Raw genomic sequence first — 15,641 nt, 5'->3', positions numbered from 1 at the left:
CCATCACTGACAGGCGGTGGCAGACATCGGAAGCCGCAGGTTGTGGATGACATTCGAATATCAGATCGCCGGTCTGATCGAGAAAATCTCTTCGTACACATCGTATTATAACATTATTATACATTGTAACAGCGCCGCAAAGGGACACAAAAGCGCTACAACCAGATAATGATTATTATTGTTATTTTTTTCCCCCTAAGCGTTGTGTTAAGTTAATATCCTAAACTGTCAAACCGTTTCCTCTGGATCGGCTGGCTATGCTGATATTCGGCGGTGGTTTTTGACGTCTTCTGATGCTGCAGTATGTTCGCCCGGCGCGCTGCACTATAATATATTATACGACTCCCTACAATATAATATCAGACTTAATCGACGGCAGTGATGATAGTAATAATTATTGTTATTGTTACACGATGTGTCAGGGTTTCATGAGCGTGTTTGGTATATAATATGCATAATAATATAATAATTGTTGCATAATATATACATGACTTAAAAAAAAATAATTATAAAATATTGAAATATCATACTATCCACAAATTATGATTACATACGGAGCAGACGTCAATGAATGCCGAGTCGACAAAATTGCAACGACTTCATAAGGCGACGTCCTCAACTGCAAGAGTGGGGCTGTCGATGATTCGCAGTGTCGCGGTCGTAGCTAACGACCAGTCTTTACATTTTTAATAATTATTTTTTTTATATATCTTTTTATTATATTTCAGTTTAATTTTTAACCAAGTGTTACTTGTTTTTCTCTACTCTTGGTTTAGAGTATTCTATCTCACGTGTGTGTACAGAGACGTCTATGGCGGAAAACACTTGCACAGTAGTCAATATACCGTTGTACTTACTTTCTCATCCAGTACTCGTTATCGTGGTTAGTTGTTCTAGAGTAAATTAACCTTACAGTTGTGTAGTGTAAATCCTGTTGGTCCTTGTTTAATTATCCTTTTTGTGAAATACTCGTTATTGTGGTCACCAAAAGGAAAATTTAAATAAGCTTTACGGCAGGTATCCATAGTCTACTCGTTTGACGGTTTGGGGATCGGAAACCAAAAATATTGTGTATAAACGGTGTTGATGGAAATGATGCGATTTTAGAGTGTCTCGGCGCGTGTATCAAAGGTATACATATACTAGAAATTCGCTAGACTAAACCGGTGTGAAAAATAATGCACCGGGATGTTTACACCATATCATTTACATGGTTCATTATCCCGGTGCGGGATAATGTGGGATCATTTTACACCGGTTTAGTCTAGCGAATTTCTAGATAGTGATTCGTCAAGCAAGCTACTTACCCTCTCTTCTTCTATAATAACCAGCAATAATTAAACATCTGATTTTTGGATTCATTTTTCTAAAAATATTTAATTATCTAAATCAAAATTTTATCAGGTACCTAATTTTTGATTTATTTAACTTTGTGTTCTAAGGATAATGTTTAGGTTCATGATAATGAGTTTGAGAGATTTAGGGGCTATGATAATTTGAATGTTTTAGTAATTTATATCAATCTATCTATATTTATAATAAAATTTATAAAAATGGTCTAAGATATGATATAATACCTATTACATAATATTATTATAAAACTAATTTTAGGGACTATTACATCCATAATGTAAACAACTTAAATAACTGAAAAGCTACTCTTTCGAATTTTGAATTAGATACATCAACATTTTCAAAAAATCATTTACTAAATAATTTACAGTAAAAGAGGAAGGTTCTTGTTTGAAAAACAGAAGTTTTTAACGCAAAAGAACACTACTTCGTATACAAAAAGTCTCAAGATTTTTAAAATATGGTGTTTGAGCATATTTAAAAATGATTCCAAAAATCTGAATTTGAATAAACTCATTATTAAATGAAATGGGGGTAACCATGCTCGGTGAATCACTCTGTATTTGAAATCTGCAATGTCTGGGTGTTAATTCTTCAGGTAAAAATTGTGCAATCGTTTTGCACCGGTTAACTCTATGGAGCTATACTATATAAGGATAATAATTGCTAAAATGTCCACAAAAATTTTATAAAACAAAATATATAAAATATATAAGCGTTTGAATATTATCATAATCAGTTGACCAATAGTGGCGAGCAAATAATTTAGGTATCTAATATCTATATATTAATATTGAACTGCAGAAATTCGTGTAAAAATAAAATTGTGGGGATATAATTTTATAATAATCGTAAAGTTCATACGTTGTCGTTCCATAAATATTTGATCAGTTTATATAGGTACTATGAAATATGAATCCAGTCTTCAGATATCCGAAACCTTGTTATAATAATATAGTTGGATTATCTACTATCGAGCTGATTATTTTTTAATTGTATTATATTATTGGAAGTGTATTCACGAACTCACTAAATTGTTGTTCATGATTCCAAGTACCTGCAAACAGTATTTGAAATTTAAAAAATGTAATTAAAAATCAGTATGTAAAAAAATGTACATATTATATTTCACACGCTTTTGACAACACACAAACGGTAAAATTAAAACAAAACCGAAATCAATCGTAAACGAACAATCAACAAATTAAATTTAGATTGATTTAACATACTTGACTAAGAATATAGGTTATTGGGTCCAACCCGGAGAGGTTCTCAAACAGAGATTTACGATGGACATTTTTATTTTTAAATGATTGCTATTGGTTTTAATAATAATTACTATTTTTACTTTTTATTTTTTTATTTATATAAACATACGAATGTTTGGTATTATTTTAGTCATCGGATTTTAGTATTAATAAAATTATTAAGTTAGATTAGGTTAGGATAGAATTTTGTATCAATAGACTGTATTAATCCACCGTAAGCTGAATTAAGTAAAAACGACATACTCGGTTTAACTTTGATACTTTTGAGTTGAACTATCCACTTACGTGCGCGCCCATGCGGGGTCCGCGATCTACTGTAGGTAGGTTGCCTACCTGATAATAATATACTGCTAGCATAATCACAAACATCTCACGGACAACACCGGTCGGGGTGGCTATAAATTAAAATATAATAATATAATTAACACTTAAAAAGACGTTGCTTCCACAGCGTGTTACACTCAAAAGGAATTGAACAATGACATTTTTTTCCCGGGAAACGTCGGGTAATACAGCAAGTAAGCTAATAAAAAGTTTCAATTTCCACCGTGAATCTTAAACTCATTGTTTGAGCACCTCTAATTTACCTTTTTCGCAACAAAATGTAGGTAGTCTATTTTCGTCCCCAAAGTATAATCTATCTTTGTACCAAATTTAATCGCAATCGGATAAACGGTTTATGAATGCATAAAGGATAGACAGACAAACATTTATTTTTTTATATATAGATTTTATATTTATATACTTAAGCAGATTTTAAATAATCTGTTAAAACCATAGAAAATAACGATTTTACGTGATTGCGTTTTATTTAGGTACGATGTATGTTGCTTATGGGCCTGAGAAAGAAAAAATGCCCTGAATACATTCTCTTAATACACATTTTAAGAGGTATCAGGTATAACCTGTAAATATTTAAACAATATATTATATTGTCAAACCTCGATTTCCATAACGGCGTAACGTTTCTACCGATATAATTATTATACTTTTATTCGATCATTTTAATAATATTATAATAACTATTGTTTCAATTTCGTACGACTTGCTTTGCAGCCACTGGAGTTGCGCTGATGTGTGTGGTCGGACGGGGTGGGTCGGTGGTCGGAGTACATGTAGTTGTGCAGGGTCGCGACGAGGGTAACTCGCGTAATAGCCTTATTATTACTAACTACGACGACGATGAAACGACCCCGCGTAAAACCACAATAATTTCGTTGTTGTTATAATCGCGCCGTGAGAACGACCCACAACCTGTCGCGCGCGCGGCGAGTGTCAGCGTGAGGTGCAGGGCTGCAAGACCTGCAGCAGGCAAATCGGGCGGCGAGAGGCTGCGGTCGCGACGAGTGGGTGGGTGGGTGGGTTGGTGGGTCGTGAGGTGGGTGCCCGAGATGGAAGATGACAACGACGACGACTGTGTTTGCTCGCGTGCGACCGAAAGACGCACGTATTATATAGATATACCTGTATAGTATAGACGCTGCAGAACACCGCGTATTATATTCACACACACACACACACCCACACGTTATATTATTATGTATATGTATTATTATATACGTGGCGGTGGGACGCTATTAGGTGGCGGGTGGAGGACGGTGTTTGGGTGAATAAACCGTGATGACAAAATATACTCGAGAGGAGACGCGAGCTTGTCGTCGTCGTCGCGGTGCGGGTGGAGGTTTAAAAGTTCTCGTTTAAAATCGACTTAAACGCGCAAAGTTCACGGCGCGGCTTTATTGTTTATCTCCGCGGCGCCGTCGTTAATGCCGGGCACGCGGATTTTGCCCCCCGCCTGTACCCCCTCGCACACCTTTTGTATGGCGTCGCGTTCTCGGGCTCGTTCGCGCGTAACGTTCAAGCCGCGGCGGAGACGACCCTCCTCTTCGGCGCAAAAACCGTCGTCGTCATTTTCGCACCTCGTCACGACTATATACGACGTCGGATTATGACTCCTTATATAATATAGCCACGGGGGACTTACCTACGTCGTGTACACGATTACGCGTATATTATTTTATTATTATATATAATTACGTGTGCAGCGTTTTGACAATGGCGTAAATGCGGCGCACACGATGCCCGACCTAGGAAGTCGCATGCGACAGAAACGAAATCGTCCGGCCCCCGCTTCTGCATGACTCGATAATGAGAGCCCTACAACGTTCATTAACAATGAACTCGACTTCTTTGTACCTATTTTAAAACTATATAATAATTATAATACTTATTGGCCAAAAAAATTACATTTAAGTGATCATTGATTATATATAAAACATAGTTAAATGGCCCATCTCACTACTGAGGATAACCTCTTATCGGTGATGATGGAGTACTATTTTAAAAGATAAGTATACATTTATAAATTTTAAAATATTTTTGATATTTTCGAATAAACTGAGTCACATTTGACTATAATTCAAAAACATAAATTGCAATAAATAAATATAATATAAAATACGTACAACAAAACTGGAATGGATAAATAAATATTCTACATAATATACACTGGTACATTACATAGGCTATCGGTCACTAGTATTATTCAACAACCATAGTTTAATAGAGTGTTTACATATTTTATAAGATGTACTGTTAATAATTTGCACCGGAATATAATTTAGTAATCTCAAAGCCCGCACTTGCGAAAAACTTCGACTAGATTTCAATACACGAACAGTAGGGATTTCTAAGTTATTTTTTAGACGTGTCTTTGATTGGTGTTATTGGTGTGAAAGGTGTACAAAGTGGCCATAGCGGGTAAAGTGGTCTTATTATTATGTCTTATTATTCTGTTGTAAATAAATAAACAGCTGGTTTCATCACGTGGATTGGTTCATTGTAATCATATTTATCAACTGATAAACGACTATTGATAAAAACATTTACCGTTTCCGTTTAAAAAAAAAATTCATTTTTGGATGCTGTTGACGTAAGATAAGTGCTCTGAATAAATAATTATATTTTATAAACATATTAATAAATATACTCAAATTATTTTTTTTCGAAATCTACATAAGTTTTTATATATTATAGAATTAGCTTAAGTTTAATTAGTTAATAGAAATAATTTTTTTTTAAATAGTGTGTTGAAATTGTTTTAAATTTTCCAATTGCTTATAACATTCAAAATTGTGTTTTAATTATTTTCTTTCAATAACTTTGACTGATTTGGTTATAAAATATAGATCCTACAGATAAATTAATTTAGTACCTTTTATACTTTAATTTAATATTTTAAATATTTGTATACATTTTTTTTTGTCATAAGACGAGATTATGAATTTACTTTTATTTTTAATATTAGATTATAAGATCTTAATAATAATTTCAAAAAATATATACAATGTCTCACTAAGACATGAAATTAAAATATAAATTAAGGAGTTATATCCATATTATAATATAATAATAACAAGTCATCGGATTAGGTCATATTGTATTGTGTTAAAGCCAATTTTATGAGAGTTGTTTTTTTTTTTTTACAATATAGAAGTTTAAAAATATTTTACACTTATGATAGGTATTGATAAATTAAAAATGCATCAAACATTTGTCTTTTTTGTCTAAAACTACCCAAAACCCACACAAAATTATAGAATGCACAGCTCACTCATTATTACAATATTAATGCTCCAATATGTATAGAAACAATATTCAAATATAAGTAGCTACTAAAATATTTATAAATAATTAAATTAATAGAAAAATATCGGGTCTGGACGTTTTAAAATTATTCATTAAATACACATCAATTCACCTTTTTGAAGTGAAACTTCTATACGCACGCTAGGAGTAAATTTTCAAGGCCGCGAGCCATAAGACGAAAATCGGTTACGATTTATAATAACATTATTGGTTGCCTAGCAACGGAGTGAAGATATATTTAATTAGTTTATATTAGACTAGATTAGATTAGATTAGAATAGACTAAATTAGATTAAACCTCTGGGCAGAAGATTGGCTAATTTAAAAAGGGAGAAGACCGACCCCGGGTTGTGCTCAAATAGGGATTTTGATATTTCCGATAGAAAATTTTGTTTATAAATGGTTGCCATGGATTTTGAAGCTATTATTATTTTTTATTATTATTTTTGATTATTAAGCAATTCTCTGCAAACACAAATAATAAAAATGAAACCTCTACGTCAGTAACTGTAGATTGTACATTAATAGTTTGATATCACTTCTATGACTTGTGTCTACACATTATTGCTTTTTTTTAATTTGTTAAGTTAATTTAATTAGAAAATAAAAGTAACTTAACTAGTGGCGCGCACTCAAAAATAAACAGGGGTAACATATTGAATGGAAAAATACCACCCATCCACCAAGTCACTTTCAAAAACAGACCCACTGGGCCCACTGGGGCTTCACCTCCACACCCCCTTAGGTAGAATTGTATAACCTTGTTATATTTCGTTTCATTTAAGTTCCACTTTTTTTTACCACATGAACACACCAAGTCTAAACCAATATTTGAAATTTGAATTCAACATTTTGTAGGAAATTAAAAATATTATAATTGTGCTCTATGCCACTATAATAAATAATTATTAAAAACAATAACTTACAACACTTTAATACACTAAACTGTGATTTGTAATAACTAGTAACGTAGGTGTGCGAACTGTGTGAATGCCAATAGTACGTTTCGTGTGTGGCATAATATGCCATCGTCGTCCCATTGATATTCGAAATACAAAATTATTATTGTAAATTAAATATAAATCCAATTTAGGAAATTTCATAGCCGGGGCTGCATACCTGTAATCTATAGTATAAACTATCCGTGTATTTTTAGAAATAAAAGCATGGGCGTCCCCAGATATTTTTCTAGGGGGGGGGGGGGCAAAATTAATTTAAAAATTAAATGAAATTTAATACATTTTATTTATAGTACATTATTATGTTTCATCATTATTACAATTAAAACATTACAATCAGGTATTATTATACATTATTCTTTTTCATCAAATATAAATTTCAATCTCCATGTACATTCTTTACCAAAAAAATTTTTACCAATAAATTTTTCTTTATCTGAATTTATTTTTTCTCTATGAACACTCAACATGTTTATTCCATTACGTTTATTATCACCCATCGTTGATCGTAACACGCCTTAATGTATTAAAAGAACATTCTGCTGTACAGCTTGTAGCCGGAAGAGACAAAAATATTTCCAAATAAATTGCAGCTATAGGTACTTGGGAGTTGGGATAAACGTACAGTTACAATTTAACAAATCATTAAAATAAATATCTTGGCAGTCCTTATTTTGCCAAAAATTGTACCAACTTTCCGCTTCAGCTTGTAGATTATCAATTTTATATTGTATATGTTTTTTATATGATAATAATTTATTTTTAATATTTTTATACATAGTAGAATTGTTACGTTGTGATATTTTTGGGGCTTGGGAACACCCACCCACCACAAAAATCAGGAGTAGCCACCGCTTCCCTTGAACCCTCCAGTGTACACCACTGAACTTACCTTAGCAAAAAATAAGTTACTTTTTTTTATGTACAGTTAATTTTATGTTCTTAGTTTTATTTTAAACTTATCAAAGACGGGAATTCATGCGAATGCGTTGATTATTGATTGGGTTTACTGCAACCAGCTCAAATTCACGTATTATGTATATTCTGATGAATAATGGCGATAAAATCACACTACTGTTATCAACTATACATCAACTGTCTTAAAAAAATTCAGTTTAACGCACAAGTTACTGTGTTTTTCTCCTACTTATTTATTTTGGTTATTAACATTTTCAAAAATTCGCATAATGTGTGCTAAACTCTATTCTTTTTAATAAGATAATATTATCAGTTACCTGATAAATTGGCTTGTACCAAAGCTCTCTCCCTCTCTCACGTTTTTTACGGACCCTAATGGCTGCATAATGATTAAATATATAATATAGTTTTTACATTACATTTTTACAATAAAATTACGAATAAAAATATTTTCCGATGTTGTGAGTATGGTATACAGATATAATATATATCATATACGTATCTCCTTCACCGAGCGTTACGTTGAAGCCCATAGGTGCAAAAAATAATTTAAAAAAGTTGACTGATAGGTACGCTCGTGCCGCTGCGTTATCGTATGTCAAATAAACGATATCTATAAGAATTTCCGAAGTACGTTTCATTACAATTTAGTAGGATTGTTATTAATTGTTAATGTGTGAAAAAAGCCATTAGGTATTTAAATATGTTTTGGACCGTGGAAGTTTAATAAGTTTCAAAACGGATCCCTGTAGAAATTAGTATTGGTGACTCCTGATATAGGGTAACTAGAATTTTCACCAAAGTCAACTTTTAGATTTTATTATGTTCATTATACAGATGTATGAAAACATTAAAAACAGTAAGTATCAAAGAATATTCAAAACAATAATTACAGTAGCCATTTATGATATAGACCATTTACAAATATGTCTAATTACAGTAGACATTTATTATATATATTTTCAATTTTGTCAATAACAATAATAATTAACCAATGATAAAAATTATGCTTGGCTTTAATTAATCATTACCTAAAATAAACAATAATTATATAATAACTATAGGTAAAATATAACTGCCGAAGAAGTTTTTTAATGTAGTTTAAATTACTATAATACTATTATACGATATAGATTTTTCTGGTATTCTAAACTATAATTATTTCTAATGCTAAATATTTCATTTTTAATTGTTGGAAACTTTAAACCCACCATATGGTCGAATGGTTGATTAGGGAAAATTTTATAGAATTTTAATTTTTAGATTGAACTATAAACTTAAAATATTTTAAAGTATTGATGAATGAAATATTTTGTCGTATAAAAAAAAATATCACTACAGTTATACAATCATAATAATAATATATAATATAAATATATTATTCAATTGTTAAATAACAATATGAGTATACAAAAACTTTGATGGCAGACTTACAATATGGTTAGGCGAAGCACTTGCGACGCAGTAGGTGCACTACTACGCTCGATTTCGAAAGTTTGGTTTGTGTAGAAGACGCGGATAAATGCAAAGGAAGCGGCGGTGGTGGCTAGCGGTGGTGGAAGGTGGTACGCGATATCCTTATATTAAACAGTTACTAAAAAGTGACAAAATTAATTTCACTCGAACGCCAAGCGAATAAAGCTCTTTACCGGGAACAGCGGCGAAAATAATATATAATATAAAATATATATTTTATTGTATAATATTATTATTATTATATGCGCCGCCACCGCTGCTCGCATATAACGCGTACAAACTCTTCTTCTTCGCGCTACGGTCTGCAGCGTGTGTGTGTGTGTGTGTGTGTGTGTGTGTGTGTGTGCGCGCGTGTGCGTGTGCGTTTTATATATATAAAGTGAGTATGGCAGCAGAAAGCTCGCAAATAATAATAATATAAAGCGCGCGAGAAAGCTATAATTCAACCGGCAGCCAACATTAAGATTACTAATCTTTAATCCTCGGGCACCACCCTCCGTGCCGCGGCGCCGCATCACCGTCGTCCGCGCGCGCGTCCTCTTCCTGCTCCTCTCCCACGCGTCTCACCTATACACGCCGCGATATTATTATATATACGCGACGCGCGGACCACCCGCCCGCCGCCGGCCGGCCAACCCGACAGCATCGGCGGCGGCGGCGGTGGCGGCGTACCCCCCAAAGTTAAGATTTACGGGCCCGAAGGCATTATACGAGTCTCGGAATCTTCCACGGCGAATTATTATGATATAACGCTAAGAAATCGTTATTATATGGTAACGGGCTTATCTCGGGTACACGCACAGCCACGGCGGCTCACCCGCACCGCCCGGACGAGCGCGTCTTCATTGCCGCCGTCCCTCCCCGTTAGTGCCGGTACGACGACGACGACGACGACGACAACAACAGCGGCGACGGCGACGGCGACAGTAGTATATATAGTAATAGTCGTACCGCGACTAGTAAGTAAGTATAACGGCGTGCGTACACATATTATACGCGTGTGTGTGTGTGTGTGTGTGTGTGTGTGTGTGTGTGTGTGTGTGTGTGTGTGTGTGTGTGTGTGTGTGTGTGTGTGTGTGTGTGTGTGTGTGTGTGTGTGTGTGTGTGTGTGTGTGTGTGTGTGGGTGTGTGGGTATGTGAGTGTGTGGGTGTGTGTGTGAGTGTCGGTAGTGTATATTTTTTTCCATTGCCTACCCACCCCATCGCGCGGCGGCCGCGGCGCATACAGACACGCTGCATGGCGTGAAACATAAAATATTACCTACCCCTCGCCCCCCGGTTCTGCGTATCAATCCTATTATATTATATATATTATATATAAATGGAGATTTAGATAACCCTTTTTGCACTTGCGGGCAAACGATGACAAAATTGTCGTCTTCGGGCCATCGCACTATATTGCGCGTTATTATATCTTTTTTCCGGTGTAATTTTCGCACTGTGTATTTATTCGATTCGAGTTGGCTACCTGGCACCTGGTTCGCGGTGGGTATGCCCCTATAAGACTTTATTATCAACAGATCGCAAGAATCTACTTTAAGAAAATACGCCAGAGTTGATTTAATAGTAGATTGTTTAGTTCGTGGTCAACTGTAATATATTGGTATAATATGCCTCTAAGCAGGGCCTTGCATAACCGGAACCCCAAACACCTCTGAAAACCTTTGAAAAATCAATCGCCCGAATAAAACATTCTGTTTAACCCGAAACCCGAATAATTTTGTTTTTTACAATCTCTATGTGACATACTGACATATTATTATGGTTTTGTATGTATTTCTTGTGGTGAGTTTGTTTCTGTAGTTATTTGTTTAATAATAATAGCAAATAGCAACAGGAACAATTTTACAATCAATATCATAGGTAAATTCAATAATTATTTTCTTGAAAATAAAATCATTAATTTATTCTGATTAAACAAAATCGCTAATACTAAATTATTTCTTCTACCTAATATATAATATATAAATGTATAATTTATTACTTTATTAGTATATAATATAAAATAAAGCTAAATATAGCCAATAGCAATATAAAATATAGACATGGTCTCAACAAAACTGAACAACGTAATAAAAGTTGTGACCAAAATAGCAAATACTAAGAAATAATAACTAATAAATATAATAATACCTATAATTAATTCCTATATTTATTCCTATAACCTATTTTCCAACTAAGCTGTATTATTATAATTTAGTATCGAATATTGTAATTCGTGGCTATATTACCAGTTTTCGGGAAATCGCGAATTCATAATTTATATTTTATTTTATTCCTCTACGGCTCAACTATTGCCATATGGCCAGGGGCAGATTTACCCATAGGTCACCAAGGCACAAGCCTAGGGCGCAAAATTTATTGGGGTGCAATTTTTTAGTTTTTCATAATTTCATAATTTATTATATTTACCTAAATTTATATATGATATTAATTTTTTTTTGTATACAACTTGCATGAAAAAGGAGAATGGCTCTCGTAGCCCCGTCGCAGTAACGTTTTAATTCGTAAGCTATAATACCTAACCTCGCAGTTTGGGTTCAATCCTACTACCAGCGCGCGCTGTGCCGCGCCGCCACGGCTAGATGCTCGATATCGGCACTCGCGAGGCAGTTGCCGGCGTTGCCTATGTTAATGCATGGGAGGTGACATACGGGTGTGCGGCGTAAACACATACAATATTGTGAATGGTACATGCGCAAAACGCCTGCAAAGGCAGTCAAATATACTGCCTCGGGCCGCCGGGTACATTGTTATAGCCGCTCTACAAGCTAGGTGGGGGACCGCTCGCACGGTTCTTAGCAAGTAAATAAAATTGGATTGAACCACCTAACCCCGCACTCGGCATTCTTAGAATACTGGAATTAATTCTGGAAATCAGATGTCTTGATAAAGTAATTAATAATAATAAACATTGCGACGACGCGCGACGCTGGCACTGTCGCCCGTCTCCTGCATAGTGCTTACTGTTCAGAAATCTTATGGATTTCATCCAATTTTTATAGTTTATTTCACGGAACATTACCCCCCCCCCCCACCGTGGGAGTACGCCAATGTAAAGGGCGCTAGTGTTGTAATGCCTAGGGGCGGAAAAATGGCAAGTCCGCCCCTGCATATGGCCTACTAGCTACTTATTTTAAAAAATGTAGTTAACTTCTATCCGTCGTCTTGGCATGTGGTAAATAAATAGGTACCTAATTAATTTCCAAGTTCTTATATTTTCTTAGAAAAATGTAACTACCGTACATTAATAGTGCCCACCCTTAAACATTTCGATCTCATATTATCCTTCTAAATTCTTAGTTCATGATTCATACATATACTTTTATAACTTATACTCACGACGCGTGAAAGTAACCAGTGCAATGTTTTCGGACTCCAAATATTGCCCCATAAAGACTAATCAAAATTTGATTTAATCCACCACTGACATAATTCTATCAATTTATATTATCGTTTAATATTGTTGTTAATTACTTACTTATTTACTTGCGGGTTTCACTTGTTGGACATGTAGATGGTTCTTTTTCAGATAATTATAGCCGTCGTGTGTAAGATAAGATTTACCATGCCCGATGTGGCGATAATTGTATTCTGTTGAATACAAATTCGTATTTTCTTGTGATAATAATAACTGTGGTCGGTAGATTATTATTATTATTTTTTTATTAATTAACCCGCGGCAACTATTAGGCCATTGGGTGGTTTTTAAGTATGGGAGAGGGCACTGTAAGTTAAACACGTGTGTTTGTTAGTTTGGTAGATTCATTATCCCCCCGGGTAGGGGATGGCGTCACTTCTCTCCGGACACCGTGATTTGCCTAAAGAAAAATGCCACCCGCGGCCGAGGTTTTGAACCGGTGCGCGTCGCAGCCAACGACTTAGTCCACTCGGGCCCACGATAGATTATTATGTTGCTTTGATTTTTTTATAAAACAGTACCTATAAAATAATTATATTATATTAATATTCTTAGAATTCGTTCTGGTGCAGATTGTCTTATTACTTGTTCTGCTTTTTGGTTGCTCTGAATAAATTCCATGGCCTGAAATAGGTACATAGTAAAGGCATTTTGTTTCTGTGTAATAACATTGAGTTTACGGTTGATTTTAAGATACGTCTCTAGGACTGAAGGGTGTTTTTAAAAAAAATATTTATATTTTAGTTATTATAGTTAGGTATACAGTGTCCTTGAATAATAACTAAAAATCAATAGATGTCAAGCTTCAATATGTGTAGTTACTTTAAAATAATTGAGTCGTATCTCGGGCTATTGTAAATACCTATAATATACACTAGGTTATATAGATAACAGTCATTCATTTTTTTGGAACTTTAAAAATTTCGCCTTTTTTGGTAGCTGCTTTGCCAAAACCTTCTTCGAACTGTTTTTATTATTACTGTTTACACTTAAGCGAGTACAATATAATAATATACACGACGTATTATTATTATACGTGCCAACACTGTAGCGCAAAACGTACACTGCAGGGTTCCTGTTCGGTGGTTCTATTTAATATGTATTTGCAGCACAGACTTAACGCTCACGCAGAGGCGTAATAATTAGGGCTAGGTCATGGTAAAACAGGATCAATATTTTGATGTTTTTTCTTCGGATATTTTTGCCGTCCAGCTTATACTTGACCTAATAATTCAAAATCAACTATATTTAAAATACTAAATCACTATAATATCATATACACCAGCAACCATAAAAAATCTACGTTACAAACATTTTTTCTACATAATTTGTTTAAAATAATAATTATTAGTAATTTACTTAATTCGTAATAATTGTTATTTTTTTAATATTTAATGACTATACATTTCACATACCAAGTATTGTAAAAGGTTATTATGTAATTTTAACTTTTAATTGAACATATTATTATATTTTGAACGGATTGATTTTTATGATTAAAAAAAAAATACATACAATATTCAACATAATATTGACCGAGATATTGGCATTGGCAATCTCATAAAACAATAATCTTCCTGAGAAATTGTACCACGTGATCGCAATTATTTAATACCGAGATAAGAAATAAAAAAAATATAGCTGGCAGCGGTGGGATTCGAACCCACGCCTCCGAGGAGACTGGTGCCTTAAACCAGCGCCTTAGACCGCTCGGCCACGCTACCACCGTGAAATAAATATGTTGAAATAGACCTATTTTTGACGGGCCGAGTAACTGGGGTTTTAAAGTTTCAACGATATCAAACTTTACCTGCCAAGTCCATTAATTGGTCTATGGTAGTTACCAACTCTATGAAATTCGTTTTTTCATATCCGAGAAACGATATTCAGTTATTACTTATTAGTAGTTTTTTTTGGAAAAAAAAGTCATCCTTTAAACTATGTACTGATATTATTATGTTTTAATCTTTGATTTTAGTTGACATTTTGATATAGGTAGATCAATACTTCAATTAGTTGCGGATCCAGAGAGGTGACAAAGAGGGCATTCGCCCCCGCCAATCACTGAAGTTGCCAATGCGTTAAAACGGTTTAAAAATGTTTTAACATTTTTTTTAGCCATAAAATAGACAACATTACAGGTAATAGTGGTTTAATCAATAATGAATAACTATTAACTATGGTATGTTAATGTTAATTAATAGCTTTGTAAAATAATAATTGTGTATTAATGTACATTGTACATTAATTGTACTACTATGTATGTACAATGTACCTAACATCAGTGGCGTACCCAGGATTTTCGAATGGGGGGGGCTAAACAAAGTAAATCAAAATTTAACATCATCTTAACAAACAATTTTCAATAAAGTCTTATAGCAGTTAATTGTAATATTTCATTATTATATACTTTTTATAACACATACATAATATATTAGTGATATATTTAATTAGTAGGAAGTAGGGACTGATTTATTATAAAAAATATGTTATACGATTATTGCTTATAATAGGTCGTTGTTACTTAAGATAATACGTTCAACGTTGTATTCAACACTGTTTTTAGGAATATAATGGTTGGTACTTTGTATTTTATAA

General features: G+C 33.9%; 1 non-coding gene across 1 annotated transcript; it reads right to left on the bottom strand.

The window, feature by feature from the left end:
• Window positions 1–14,685: 14,685 nt before the first annotated feature.
• On the bottom strand, window positions 14,686–14,767 carry TRNAL-AAG. The gene has a single exon. It is a non-coding gene; the product is annotated as a tRNA-Leu (tRNA).
• Window positions 14,768–15,641: the final 874 nt, after the last annotated feature.

The sequence above is a fragment of the Acyrthosiphon pisum genome, chromosome A2, assembly GCF_005508785.2.
Source record: "Acyrthosiphon pisum isolate AL4f chromosome A2, pea_aphid_22Mar2018_4r6ur, whole genome shotgun sequence".
NCBI classification, from domain to species: domain Eukaryota; kingdom Metazoa; phylum Arthropoda; class Insecta; order Hemiptera; family Aphididae; genus Acyrthosiphon; species Acyrthosiphon pisum.
The sequence above is the reverse complement of the archived record's forward strand: the minus strand, read 5'-3'. Positions and strand labels throughout refer to the sequence as shown.